The sequence below is a fragment of the Heterodontus francisci genome, chromosome 7, assembly GCF_036365525.1.
Source record: "Heterodontus francisci isolate sHetFra1 chromosome 7, sHetFra1.hap1, whole genome shotgun sequence".
Lineage (NCBI taxonomy): Eukaryota > Metazoa > Chordata > Chondrichthyes > Heterodontiformes > Heterodontidae > Heterodontus > Heterodontus francisci.
The window spans coordinates 110773651-110788419 of NC_090377.1; the positions used below are offsets into that span (position 1 = coordinate 110773651).

The following is a 14769-nucleotide window of genomic DNA, read 5'->3' on the forward strand; positions in this document are numbered from 1 at the left end:
TAGGTGGGAGGAGGGCATTAGAAATACAAGTGGGTCCAGGTCCAGGCTTGCACTCTGCCTGAAAAAGGAGGAAAACCACTCCTCCTGAATTCATCTTTCCAAAATAACACATCTCTTTGCTCCTTTTGCTGCTGATGATGCTCGAACATTACTTCTCCATGTTTTAACCTCCCCTCCCTTCTTGGAGTCTGAGCAGCAGCTCCTGGGAAAGCTGGAGCGCGGCGCAGCCTCGAGGCGGAGGCGCGCATCGTGGACGCGCACAGCGATTCTCTATTGTGTTTGGTGGCCCCGGGGGCGCGCCTCGTGGCCGCGCAGAGAGGCTGTTGATTGAGTGTCGGCCGGCAGACAGACAGACAGGCTGGCGGGGAGTGGTGGCTCTGAGTTCGGCAGGGATACACTGTTACTGTTCCACACTGTATCCGGCTTCAGACTGCAACATCTACAACCTGGAATCAAACATCAGCACAAACAATCCGGACAAATGGCTCAGGCCATCCAGGTGCAGTGTCATTTTTCTCTTTTCCTGTGTGTGTGTGTGTGTGTGTGTGAGAGAGAGAGAGGAACTGAGGAAACGGGTGGGGAGTGAGGTGGAAAGAGAGAATGAAGAAACAGAGGAGAGATAGTGAGGAAACGGGGAACGTGAGAGAGGGGAGACAGAGTGTGAGAAGGGAGTAGTGGGGGTGAGTGAGGTGAAAGAGAGTGGAGGAAGGAGAGGGGTTGAGGAGGGGGTAAGGTGACAGTGAGGAAGGGTAAGGAGAGGGTGAGCGTGAGGAAGGGTAAGGAGAGGGTGAGCGTGAGGAGGGGGCCAGGAGAGGGTGAGCATGAGGAGGGGAGAGCATGGCGCAAGTGGGGAGAGTGAGGATAGAGAGAGAGGGCAGCCCATTCAATGAGGAGTTGACCATTGATTGTCTTGCTCTCAGATGGCGAGTCTGTGTGTGGGCTTGTCTCCCTCTTTCCTCCATAAAGTGAGTCAGGCTCAAACAACTAGCGCTGAGCTGTGGCCAGTCCCCGGGCCTGATTTTAACTCTGTGCAAGTGAATGGGTTTTGAATGAGTTAAAATTCCCCTGCCTCCTAGTCTGCATCATTAGATGCTAAACACAAGGCATAGTGTACTTGCTTCCCATCTTTAAAGTATTTTCCTAAACAGCCTCCTGCCCCTCCCCCTCCCCCTCCCCCTGGTAATTAGCATTTGCCCTTCTATTTTGTTTTCAGTAAAGCTAATAATTGATGCAATGTGACATCCTTCTAACCAGTGTTAATTTGTGTTTATAAATTTAGAGTGTGTTACCAAGGGTGCATTCAGTGTGTCGAGTATTGGATGTCAGTTTCAGTGCTGTTCCAATTGTGCTGATTATATTGCACAGTCACAGTCCTAGTGACTTAAAGGGTGAAAAATATTTTTTTAAAGTTCAAAATGAAATTATTTTTGCAGTCCTAGAATTGGATTTAAATATACTTTGAGTTCGTTGCAGCAAATCTGATTATCCGATGCAATTGGAATGTGTTGGCCACCCTTACAGACACGCAACTATTAATGGTCCTGCCTCTCAGGGTTCCTTCGTAGCAGTTAGCTGATAGGCACGGAGATTGACAGCAGCATACACTGTGCTTAAAAGAGAGACCTACCTACTGTTGTATTTTTCTAGCGGTTAGACTTCAGATTGAGCTAAGCTAAATTAATAGACATACATTACCTGAGTGCACTTTCAATCAGTTCTGATTGCTTGAGGTTGGCTTTGCCTTGTGTACATTACATTGACCCTTTGTTGTCGCAGACTTGGAGTAGATTGGAGTGGGGAAAGAGGGAAAACACCAACCAGTACCACTTTAATGCTGCAATATAAGTGAGGTTGGACTTGACTTTTCCCAGTGCTGCTGGATGTCTATTCACTCATACCTTGCCAATGGTCAGATGATGAAAGTGGTGTTTGCAGGACTTTTAATGAACTGCATGGGCTGGTGCTCTGAAATCTGCCCTGCAGTGTAGCTGGCAGATGCCAGAGCTCTGGGAGCTGCCCCATGTGGGACTGGTTCCAATGAAAGCAGTGATGTAGAATATTAATTTTCCATTGCATACACTAAGGGTCTTAGTGATATAAGCAAGGTGGCACATTTCAGTGCTGCAATATTGGAAAGGCAGAGTGTTGTGTGTTTGTATATACATAATCACTTGCCCTGAGCATTGATTGCTGCCTTTTCCATTGTTAAAATATTAATTGGAGCTACAGTGGGTCACCATGGTTTGATTGCAAAAGCACAGTTAGGCACACTCCTGTAAATGTCGTGTTGCAAACATCCACCAGTGCTATATCAGTGTGAAATCAGTGCTTCAATCTGCACCATTAATTCTTAAATGTTTGTGAATTTTCCTACCGGTTCCAATTTGGTTTCTGTTTGCAATATTTACTTTCCAGAAGTAAAAATTAGGGGGAGGGAACACTTTTTTTTTAAACAAAAACAGAAAAAGCTGGAACTATTCAGTAGATCAGGCAGTGTTTGTGGTGAAACTGAAGTCAACCAATCGATGTTTCCAGTCTTATAGCCCCTTCACCGGGACATCTTGTTTTGCAGCAGCCGTTTTCATGCTATGGCTGATGTGCATTTTCACTGGTTTGTTATGAGCAGGTCAATGTGTTTTTGCTTGTTTTTACAAACCTGTTGTGGAACAGGATTGTAGCCAAGAGAACACCCGTTAATGCCTGATGTGCAGTATAGAAGCTTATAACCTGCAAGAAATAAGCTCAAAGTGGCTTGTAATGCTGGCTTTTCCAGATCAAATACTTCTTCCAAATTGACCTTTTGTTTTCTGGCTTCTCTTCTCTCCCCCACTACTATCATCTCCCACATAATTTCATTCTGGTGACTTTCATAAGTGTAAATTTACAAAGAAGTGGAGAAACAAGGAAACTCGTCTTGTATTTGGTCTCCATTTTGTTTATATGTTTTCAATGATTAAAAAAGTTTTCTGCATTGGCATGTTCCCAGGTACTCCGCATAACTTCTGAAAGCAAAGTGGTACAGTACTATCAGAAGCAGAAAATAGGAACAGGAGTAGGCCATTCAGCTCCTTGATCCTGTTCCATCATTCAATGATATTATGGCTAGTCTGTGACCGAACCTCATATACCCGCCTTGCCCATATCACTTAATACATTTGGTTAACAAAAATCTATCAATCTCAGATTTAAAAGTAACAATTGATCCAGCAGAAATTGCCGTTTGTGGAAGAGTTCTAACTTCTGCTGCCCTTTGTGTGTAGAAATGTTTCCTGATTTCACTCCTGAAAGGTTTGGCTCTATTGTCCTAGTCCGAGACTCTCCGAGTGGAAATAGGATAGATAGGGAGAAACTATCTGTTGCCCTTAATATCTTGAAAATTTCGATCAAATCATCCCTAAATCTTCTAAATTCCAGGGAATACAACCCTAGTTTGTGTAATCTCTCCTCGTAATTTAACTCTTAGAGTCCAGGTATCATTCTCGTATAACTACATTACACTCCCTCCAAGGTCACTATATCCTGCCTAAGGTGTGGTGGCCAGAACTGCTCACAGTACTCCAGGTGTAGTCTGACCAGTGGCATAACATCTACCCCCTCATAATCCAGTCCTCTCGATATAAAGGCCAACATTCCATTATCCCTTTTGATCATTTTCTATACCTGTCTGTGACATTTTAACATGTACGTGAACCCACAAAACCATTTGGGACCTCCACTAATTCCAGCTCTTCACCATTTAGAAAGTACTCTTTTAGGTCCACAGTGGATGGTCTCACACTTAGCTGTATTGAAATCCATTTGCCACTGAAGTTTTTGCCATTTCACTAAATGTATTAATATCTTTGCAACATTATATGTAAACGTATAACAGCAGACATAATGTTCAGTACAGAAATGTACATAAATCTGACCTTGCAGACAGTCTCAAAAGCAATTTAAGTTGTTTACAGTTATATAGGCAACATTTTATGCACTTACTCCCAGATCTAACTCACCTCATCTGCCTAGATGAATTGTGAGCTTTCTCTGTGTAGAGCAGGTTTGAATTTGTGTTCTCTTATCGGCTCAAGAATTTCTATGGTACCTGGAAGACTTTGCAGTGCTAAGAATGTAACTTTTATTAAAAGCAAATAGCCAACCTGAAATTTTCTCATAGCTCAGTCCCAACTAATGGTTTTCTTGCCTTATTCCTCAATTTACTGTCCAGACATGTTTTGTCGAGGGGTTCACGTGAAGTCTCGTTGAGTTTGTCCAGTGTGTAGTTAGCTACAGATATCGGGAAGGTTCTCAGTTCAATTCTTGGTCTGTGTAGGAGAGCTGCATTTGGCCTTTGCATCCTGGGTTAGGGGAAGGAAAATCTCCTGTACTTTTCTAGTCCAGACTGCTAGCCATTACCAAGTACTGGAAATGCATGTGGTAGCCAGCAGATGAGAACAGAATCGGATTTTGCTGTAATCTCCCATTGCGTGGTAACCTGCTGACATACTGTGGGGCTAATATATGAGCAAGGGCCATGTAGGACGAGGAGAGGAGCAGGTTAATATATGGGTTGGGCCCTAATAAAAACCACCTTATTGCATCCACTGGATCAAAGTGTTCTATTTCTTCATGCATTTTATTGCTGATATGTGTCTTAATAGATCTGGAGTGGGTGTTGTGGTGGGTATGGCTCTGGGTGAGGAAGGCATCACCCTACATGTTCGTGCATTACCTCGATGTATTTGTCAACAGGTTATTGTCCAGGAGGAGATTACAACAAAATCCATTCTGACCTTGTCTGAAGTCCATCCTGTGCATATCCAGCAAAGCATCTTCCATCTTCCAGACAGGAAAGTTTAGGAAGTGTTTTCAGGAAAATGGCAGTATCTCTTCAGATGTTTTAATTCATCAGTTTTTGTGACTGTAGTTCAATTAGGAAGTGATAAATCAGAAGCTGTGTGTAACTCAGGTTGTACAGAGAGGTATGAAATAGTTGCTAGCATGGCAGATCCCTAATATGTGTGGGAATTTATTGTGTTTTGTTTAAGTTTAGTGCAGTAGCAATTTTACAATGTCCTTTCCCATTTTCTCCCCTCTTGCGTGAGTTGTTGGAATATGGTTTCATGGGCATAGCCAACTCTTATTAACAGGAAATGGTCAATGCAAAATTTCTGCAGAGCTCAGCCTCATCTAATGGTCTCCTCACCTGATTCCTCGATTTCCTCCCCAAAGATTTTGCCGAAGGGTTGGAGTGAAGGCTGGCGGTTTTGGATCCTCACTGACTATGCCTCGTGTGAAACTAATGTGCCTTGCTTGGTGATTTAAGTGAGGAATGAGGGGGTAACCTGGGGGAGGCAGGAGAATTGTAGTCAAACCTAATATGGAATCATACAGCACAGAAGAAGGCCATACTGCCCAATGTGCCTGTGCTGGCTCTTTGAAAGTGCTATCTAATTAGTTCCTCTGGCCTGCTGTTTTACTCATAGCCCTGCAATTAATTTTTTTTCTTGTCCTCATCAATCTTTCCCGCAATTTACCCCAAGCTAGGGTGGGGCGAATCAGTGTTGCTCCCAACTGGAATGTGTGGATGACAGGTGAGGACAAGTTCTGTCTCAGGGCGGCGCAGTGGTTAGCACCGCTGCCTCACAGCTCCAGCGACCCGGGTTCAATTCTGGGTACTGCCTGTGTGGAGTTTGCAAGTTCTTCCTGTGTCTGCGTGGGTTTCCTCCCACATGCCAAAGACTTGCAGGTTGATAGGTTAATTGGCCATTATAAATTGCCCCTAGTATAGGTAGGTGGTAGAGAAATATAGGGACAGGTGGGGATATGGTAGGAATATGGAATTAGTGTAGGATTAGTATAAATGGGTGGTTGATGGTCGGCACAGACTCGGTGGGCCGAAGGGCCTGTTTCAGTGCTGTATCTCTAAACTAAACTCAGCTGTGATGTCCTCGATGGAATAGCACATCTGACACACACCACAGTCAGCATGAGTCAGCAACCTCAGGAGGAAATGGTGGCAGGGAAAAAGAGAGTTTGTTGTCACTTTTAGTAACACTCACCCATATCAATATATTTGTATTTTGCTGAGCACTACTGCCATAGAACAGCAATGGTAACCCAGTATTTGTAAAACTGCAGCTTATGACACTTTTCTTGTATTCACACGCGTTAGTAAACAGCAACGAGGAACTTGACTGTGTTTTGTCTTTTCCTTTTCTTTTCCAGCCAGGGGTGCTGGGGCAGATTTTGGGGCTCCCGACTGCTATGCTTGTCAGAACTGAGCTTTTAACTCTTTACGGATCCTGAAACGTCAGCTAAATTGATGCCCATTAATTGTAGCAGTTCTACCCAGAATGTTTGCATAGAGGTCAGGGAACCTCTGCTGCTCTTATCTTTTAGTAGCCCAGTATAGAATCTATGGATCTTGCATTGAAGAGTGCACATTTTCCTTTTCGCTGAATAGAAACTTTGCAGTGAGTTGTTGGAATATGGTTTCATGGGCATAGCCAACTTTGCAGTACTAATGACGTAATCCAGGGCAGTTTGGCTAGAGTTGAGGACTGTAGGAGAAAACAGTTGCCTGTGGGTAAAGTAGTTCAGCATGTTGTAAAGATTTGACTTTTGACTTTGTAGCAACCCAAATGCTTTCAATTATGGTCGGAAAACTGTAAGCTGCTCCTATTTTATTATACCCTTTGGCTAAGTTAATTTAGAAGCAACAGAAATATTTCACAGTTGTAAAAACCCAAAATGGGCTGGCTTTTAGAGAATTGTGGTTAATTAATGGGACTGTATCTTATTCCTTTTTACTGATTTCTGATCCAATTCTTCTGGAAAAATTGGAATTCTAAATATATAGACTTAAAGTTAAGGGATGCTGCTGTGTTCAAAATAGCAAGGATAGCTTATCAGTAAATGATTATTCCCCTAAACTTCTCATGATTCAGTAAAAAAAAAAAGGCTCTGCCATATAGTGTAGCTTATTCAGACCACAAGTTTTGGTTCCCAGAGGTTTGAGTTAGCTAACCAGGCTGTAATTGGAGCGCCTCAGTGGTCCGGGGAAGTCTGTAAGGACCCAGCCACCTATGTGTCCTGTCCCAACTGCTGGAATGCATGGATATCTGGTGAGGACAACTTCCATCTCGGCTGTGGTTCCCTTGAAGGAATAGCTTACTCACTGGAGCCAGCATGAATTGGCATCTTTATCAGAAAAATGTGGAGGAAGAGTCTTTAAGTGACTTTGCTGCTTTTAATAACACTCGTCTGTATCATTATATCTCTGCTTTGTTGCACACTCGCATGTAACAGTAATGGAAACCCAGTATTTACAAAACTACAGCTTATTTTTTCACTTGCTTGACTTGTAAAATGGGTCCCCGTGTGCACATTTGATGCATTAATTTTAAGTCAGCCCTTGCTGCATTATAGGAATACATTTTATTTCTTCACTTCCCTCTTGAACTCTGCTGTTCATCCCCAACGCCAACTGACCATTGTCCATGTGTGAATCTTGACATTGACTGTCAACAGGTTATTTTATTTAGCAGCTCTCACTTGACATCCATCTGCTTGTAATTCCACATGGATCACCGGATAATCATCAGGAATAGTCACACGGGCTGACTTTTTAACTATATTCCCAATATCAGGTGCACTGAACCCAATTGTAGAGCCCCAACATGGTGCCATAGCTGGGTTACACTAGCATGACACCCACAAACCAAGAAGCTAACCTGGTTGGTTGTGTAAACCAACTAAGTCATTCAAGGAGAGTTCTATTTTACCAGCAAATATCTTTACAGAGATAGGAAAAAAGTATTAAATGTCAGAAAAATGACAATATGTAACAGCTGGCAGAGAGTTTCAAAGGAGCGATCCAATTTCACAGTTCTCCAGACATTTTCAAACTAGTTTAACTTTGTTTCTGTTTCTTGAAGTTGAAAGGACCAATTGAATGAACGGTGCTTTGAGTTTACTGCTGGATGCTTAGTCCCTGAGCAAATAAATAAAGGAGGCAGAGCCTCAACCAGCAGGGTTGTTTCAATTTCTGTGGCAACTGTTGCTGGAGTTAAACTTCGGGTTCCAGTGTTTAAAAGCATTTCCTTCATGCAGTTTGTAATGTTTCAAAATGGTATTGGGCGATTGCAAAAGTTTGGAATGGCATTTGGCTGCATGTTACCAGCACCCCTCTGGTTTCTCCTCCACAAGGCTAACAGCTGAGTTCTTGAGCATGAGAGAGAGTACAGGGATGGTGCTGAAAATGGATAAATAAGGTCTTTGTTTCAGATTTTACTGATGTCATGCAATTTATAGGGGAAGTGATGCATCATTTTAGTTAGATGGTTTCCACTGTGCTGTGTTCCAGCCAACACTCTTTCATCCAAATCATAATATAAGAAATAGGAGCTCTAGTAGACTATTTGGCCCTCCAAGCTTGTTCCGTCATTCAATAAGATCATGGCTGACCTACCTCAACTCCATCTTCCTGCACTATCCCCACATCCCTATATCCCTTAGTACCCAGAAGTCCATCGACCTCTGTCTTGAATAAATTCAATGACTGGGCATTCACAGTTCTCTGGTGTAGACAATTCCAAAGATGAAGAAATTTCTCCTCATCTCAGACCCTTTATTCTGAGACTGTAACCCTGTGTTCTAGATTCCCCAGCCAGAGGAAACATTTTCTCAGCATCTACCCTGTCAAGCCCCTTAAGAATTTTAGATTACCCCTCATTCTTCTAAACTCCAGGGAATATACACCTAGTCTATTCAGTCTCTCCTCATAGGACAATCCCCTAATCCCAGGAACCAGCCCAGTGAACCTTTGTTGTACTCCCTCCAGGGTAAGTATATCCTTCCATTGTTAAGGAGACCAAAACTGTACACAGTACTCCTGATGTGCCCTCACCAATGCCCTGTATAATTGTAGTAAGACTTCTGTACTCTGAGATCACAATTTACTTGCTTTACAGTGTACTGCCAGTGATTATATCATTGCACCTAATCGGGGGAAACCTGGACTATGTTGTACTGTTGCTATGAATTACCAGGAATTGGGAGTTTGTTGGAAATAATTGAACTTCTGTAAAGTGACAAGTGAAATTCAGATGTTTCACTTTCAAGCTCCCCTTCCTGTTGAGATTATCATTGGCTCAGACTGAAACAGTCCTCGACCAACACATTCAGCTGACAAACTGAAAGTTGGAAGTCTGTTTCAGTGCATCATCCCAGTGTTGGCCCGCCAATGGCCAAATCAGAAATACAAGGTGGTTCGCCTTCCTGTCAGGGCTGAGTAGTGGATGGCTGATATGAACTCTGTAACCTCAGAGATTACTTCTCCTGGGCACACTCAGTAGAACTCCTGCTTTATATCAATATGGTATCATTCTTTAAAATGTTGTATTATTGGCCATTGCAATTTGAATTAGATTTCTGCTATAAGTGAATCAATTACTTCAAAACTTTCTATTCTACTAGTTAAACCGATAATGAGTTGTGGAAAATCTAGCCAGATATAATTCTAAAAGAGGATTTGAGATGTTGTGCAAAGTTCTATCAAACCAGAGTGATTCAAAAATAAACTGTGCTTTGGTGACTGAAGGTTTTGCATGGCATGGGTTCGGGATAGTTTGAGTACAATTTCAGTGAGTACAATTTGGCAGTAAATTTAATGTCATCCAGAGGCCATCACCATAGCTGGTGTAGCAAGTTGAAGATTTTGCACCTGCGAGGATACGTTTCTGAAGTTGGAGTACAGTTGAAGTTTTACTCTGCCCACATTGCTTGATGCTCGTGACCTAGCAAAATAGAAAAGATGTTTCACTCCCAGCACTGGCATCTCTCACCTTGAAACATTGCTTTCCTTTTGAAGGTCAGACTATGTAACGAAGGCTTTGATCTGCATTGGACTGCAGTTGGTGACTCTGTATTGAATAAAGCTCAATTTGTGCTTTGAAATATGCAGCATTGTTGCTGGTGCAATTGAAATTTTTCTGAAAATGGGAGGCCGTAACACACTCCCCACTTACTTTGTTCTAAACAAATTGGGTTCTAAACCAGTACTGTGCTTGTAAATGTCATTGTTTGCTTCTGCCTGCATTCATCAACTAATGTAATCACCTGATTTGGATTAAGTGCTGGAGGAAACCTGGATTCATTCATTGAAACTGCATTGAAGGATTGAGTAAAATCCAGCTAGCAGCTCCATGACACATACTTTTGTATCTGAATGTATGACATGAGTACGAGGTAGCTGAAATATTTTTTCTTACATTCTGTCATGTGCATCAGGTTGGACTGGACTTGTACACCCATGTTTATTTACACTCTTCTGTCTTGAAATTGGTCCAAATATAAAGTTTACCCCCAGAAGTTTGTTTTGGTTTATGCTGGATTGGTTTTGTATCAGTATTCGGTGAGCTTATACTGGTGGTGCAAGGTCTTCTGAAGGTTTTGCTATGCCTTTCATTCATCAATGTAAACAGGTAATATTTTGACTTTGTAAATGGATTTTATTTTATTTCATGCAATATTATCCAAGTAATTACATGACCAGTTGTGGGTGACTTGAATTTTCTTCACTCTGCATTCCTCGTCTAATACTTGGGGTGTCACCTGGTTTGACAGTTTGAGGGAATCACATGCTAGCTTGTAGCTATGTGGCTTCATAATGTTGCAGATTGTTAGTGCTCTACGTGATGTCCCAGAACATATTGCACTCCAGTACCCCCACCAGAGTTTAAATTATTTTTTCTCCACATTATAGGTTCTTTACACCGTGCATCATATATTTCATGCCCTAAAGTTTCAACACTGTGCACTTTGTTCCACTCTAGTTCCATTTTAACAACCTCCTTCTCTATCGCCCCAGCTCTATCCTGAGATATTCCTCTCTCTCCCTCTGCACTGGACAACTCCTTATCGAGAGTAACTGCAGTCTCCAACTCAACTTACCTTGCCTTCTCTATTCTGATTCTCGTTTTCCCTGAGTTTCTTCTTCCAAATAACTCTTTTAAACACACTCACAATCCCCCCTTTTAGCATTGTCATCTCACGTGGCCTCTCTAACCCATGTTTTTGATCACAAGGCCATCTCTGACCACTTCCTTCTATCCCTCACCCCAATCCAGCTTCCTTCTCAGTCCACCCTGAGGGGAAACCCATGACACTTACAACTGCACTTTTAAACTTCCAAGTGCCTAGCCATTTGCCTTGCATTCTCAAGGAGCTCATGGACTTCTTTGTCACTAAGATTCTGATATCTATTCAGCTCTCTCTGCTGCTGCTCCGCACTTCCCCAACAAGCCAAACCTCCCTGAGGCTTCCACAGACCTATTACTGAACCCGTGACTTTCTCTTGTTTCTCTCCTATCTCTCCTCAAGCCCTCTCCTAGCTTATTTCCCATGAGACCCTCCTTCAGTTCCTTTGACCCTATTCCCACTCAAGTAGCATGTGCCAAACTTCCCTTCCTAGACTCCACACCAGTTAACACTGTAAATTGCTCTCTCTCCTCGGGTACTGTCCCCCATCCCTGTCAAATAATCTTCTTCACCCCCTCTGTCATTACCATCTGCCACAGATCTCCAACCTCCTATTTCTCGACAAAGTTCTTTAGTGTGTTGTTCCCTCTCTTTATACCCACCTTTCCCAGAACGATCGCCCTTGTGCATGCTGATCTACATTGGCTCCTGATCAAGCAACGTCTTGATTTTAAAGTTCTCATACTTATTTTCAAATCTCTCTATTGCTTCACTGCTCCCTAAACTAATCACTTCCAGCCCCAAAACCCTCCAAGATATCTGCATTCCTCTAATTCTGGCCTCTTGTGCATTCCTGATTATAATCATTCCACCATTAGTGGCTGTTCTTACGACCAAGGTGGGAGTAATGCACTGTTAGTTCAGTCCCACTACTCCACAGGTCATAGCTTATTAGTAAAGTTTTTCACCTACTGGAAAATAGCCAAATTAAACACTCTATTTGTCCCCCAGAATAAAGCACACCAAACAAGGTTTCCTTAAACAACAACAAAATTAACTATTAATAAACTGAGTCTTAAAACAATAATGAGATAACTCTATATGTGAAAAGATTCTTTTAAAACTTCTTATTCTTCGTAATCCTCATACACGCACATATACATTAATAAAATGGTCAACCGGTTTTTAAAAGGATGTTATGGTTTACAACTGTTTCTTAGGAATAATAAAATAATTAGGTTGTCACGTTCTGGTAGGATATTTCCGGGTCGGTGAGGTGTCCCAGATTCATATAGTCAGATGCCACTTGAAGTTTCTCCAGGCGAGGTTGATGAACAGTCTATGATGGGCACTTCGTCTGCAGCAGGCATCACACAGATCTTTCAGCAAAGCGTGTAGCAACAGGTCTACTTGGGTTTGAAATAGCAGTCTGGCAATAGAAGCTTTCTTGAGCTTTCAGGATCTCTCAAAACATAAGAGACAACAGGAATCACTCCTGAGGCAGATATTTTTTAGAGACTGGAGGCAATAGGAATCTGCTACCTTTTAAAATGCAGAGCTTCCTCTCAGCAAATGAGCCTTTCTCTGCAGAGAGCAATAGCTCCTCTTTCCCTGGGTCTTTTCCTCTCCAGGGATCTTTTCTCTCTCCAGGCAGACCACAGCCACCATCTCGAGAGGCAAGCCTTCTTTTTCAGGGAGAGGTCTTTTTCTCTGGTCTGCAAAAAAACCGGTCCCAGCCAGTTTGTTCTGCTTCTTGCCTGTCCAGCTTACTGGTCTCCACAATGCAATAATGAAATTGGAACTCTAACAATTAAGTCATGTGACCTGACCTGTGGTTTCCCTTGCTGTTGTTTGAAACAGGTGTCTTGCAGTCCATCCCACTCAGTACAAACACCAGGTTTCAGCATTCAATATTCACAGAAAATCCTTTTTCTCCGTCTTTTAAAAACACACAGAATTCTAAGCTTTCAAATAAAAGAAAACTCTTGTGACACTCTGCCTTCAGTTGCTGAGACCACAAGCTCTGAAATACTCTTCCTACACCTCTGCCTTTCTACCTCACTTTCTTTAAGACGCTGCTTAAAACCTACCTCTTTGACCAAGCTTTTGGTTATCTGACCTAATATCTTTTTTGGCTTGGTGGCGTACTTGGTTTAATACTGCTCCTGGAAAGTGCTTTGGGATGTTTTATTATGTTAAAGGTGCGACATAAATATAAATTGTTGCTGGAACCTCATGTTTGAATCTCTCCAGTTAAGTTTACACCCTGCCACAGCACTGAAAAGGCCCCAAACAAAGTCACAAATTGCATTATCTGTGACCGTGGTGTATTTTCCCTCCTTGTCCTCCTCAACCTCTCTGAAATCTTTGAAATACTCAATCACAACATCCTCCTCCACCACAACATCCTCCATCTTTCCCATTGTTCAGCTCAGTTGGAAAACCCTTTCCAATCTAACTTATCCAATCAGAGCAAGAGCATATCCAATACTGAGTTCTCTTCACATTCCCACATTAGTCCCAGTGGAGCCTCCCCTCCTCCCCCTCCAAGGATCTATCCATGGACCTCTCTTTGTAAGCATGCTGTCCCATGGCAACATCATCAAAAGACATGGTGTCAGCTTCCACATATATGCTAACATCACCCATCTCTGCCTCTCCACCACCACTGTGCTGTCAGATTTCCTATTCCGCATCCAGTCTTAATTGTATCACAGTTTCCCCAGTTAAACATTGGGATGACTGAAGCTATCATCCTTGGTCCTGCCACAAACTATATACTCTTTCCACTGATTCCATACTCCGCCCCACCTGTTTGCATCTTATTCAACCCCAAATTGAGCTTCCAGCCCCATATTCTCTCAGTCACAAAGACCACCTATTGCCACCTCTAACATGGCCCATCTCCACCACAGCCACAGCCCATCTGATCCTGAAACCCTCTGTCTTTTTGTATCAAGTCCAGATTCAACTCTTGCAGTGTTCTTCTGGCTAGGATCCCATCTTCCAGCCTCTATAATCTTCAGCTCATCCAAAACCCTCTCCCTTCTGTACTTCCTGGCCTTCAAAAGCTCCTGGTCGCCCAGTGCCTTCAATTTAAAATTCTCATCTTTGTTTAAAATCCCTTTAAAGGGAAGTCGGCATAGGGGGAATCTAGGCAATAGCGATCATAACATAACAAGGTTTAAAATAATAATTGAGTGAGGAATAAGTAAGACAAAAAATAAAGATCTAGATTGGAAAAAAGGTAATTTTGAGGGGAAAGGAATGGAACTAGGGAAGATAAAATAGGAAATCAGGCCTTGCTCTCCCTGCCCCCCTAATGGTTACATTTTAATTAATATAAGCCTAAAGATAAAATAAACAAGCCGAGGGGAGGTGGTGGTGTAGTGGTATTGTCACTGGACTAGTAACCCAGAGACCCAGTGTATTGCTCCGGGGACATGGATTCAAATCCCAACACAGCAGAAGGTGGAATTTGAATTCAATTAATAAATCTGGAATGAAAAAGCTAGTCTAATTGCCTGAAACCATTGTTGATTGTTGTAAAAACCCATCTGGTTCACGAATGTCCTTTAGGGAAGGAAATCTGCTGTCCTTACCTGGTCGATATCTGACTCCAGACACACAGCAATGTGGTTGACTCTTAGATGCCCTCTGAAATGGCCTACCAAGCCACTCAGTTGTATCTAACCGCTACGAAGTCAATTAAAAAGAATGAAACCAGACGGACCACCTGGCATCGACCGAGGCACTGGAAACGACAATGGCAAACCCAGCCCTGTCAACCCTGCAAAGTCCTCCTTA

At 42.6% G+C, this 14769-nt stretch overlaps 1 protein-coding gene across 1 annotated transcript in view; it reads left to right on the forward strand.

The window, feature by feature from the left end:
• Positions 1–316: 316 nt before the first annotated feature.
• Positions 317–14769, forward strand: part of LOC137372232 (SH3 domain-binding protein 4-like) — a 70695-nt gene continuing 56242 nt past the window's right edge. The window contains exon 1 of the mRNA XM_068035883.1: positions 317–499. The gene's annotated coding sequence lies outside the window, so the exon portion shown is untranslated. The remainder of the gene's footprint in view (positions 500–14769) is intronic.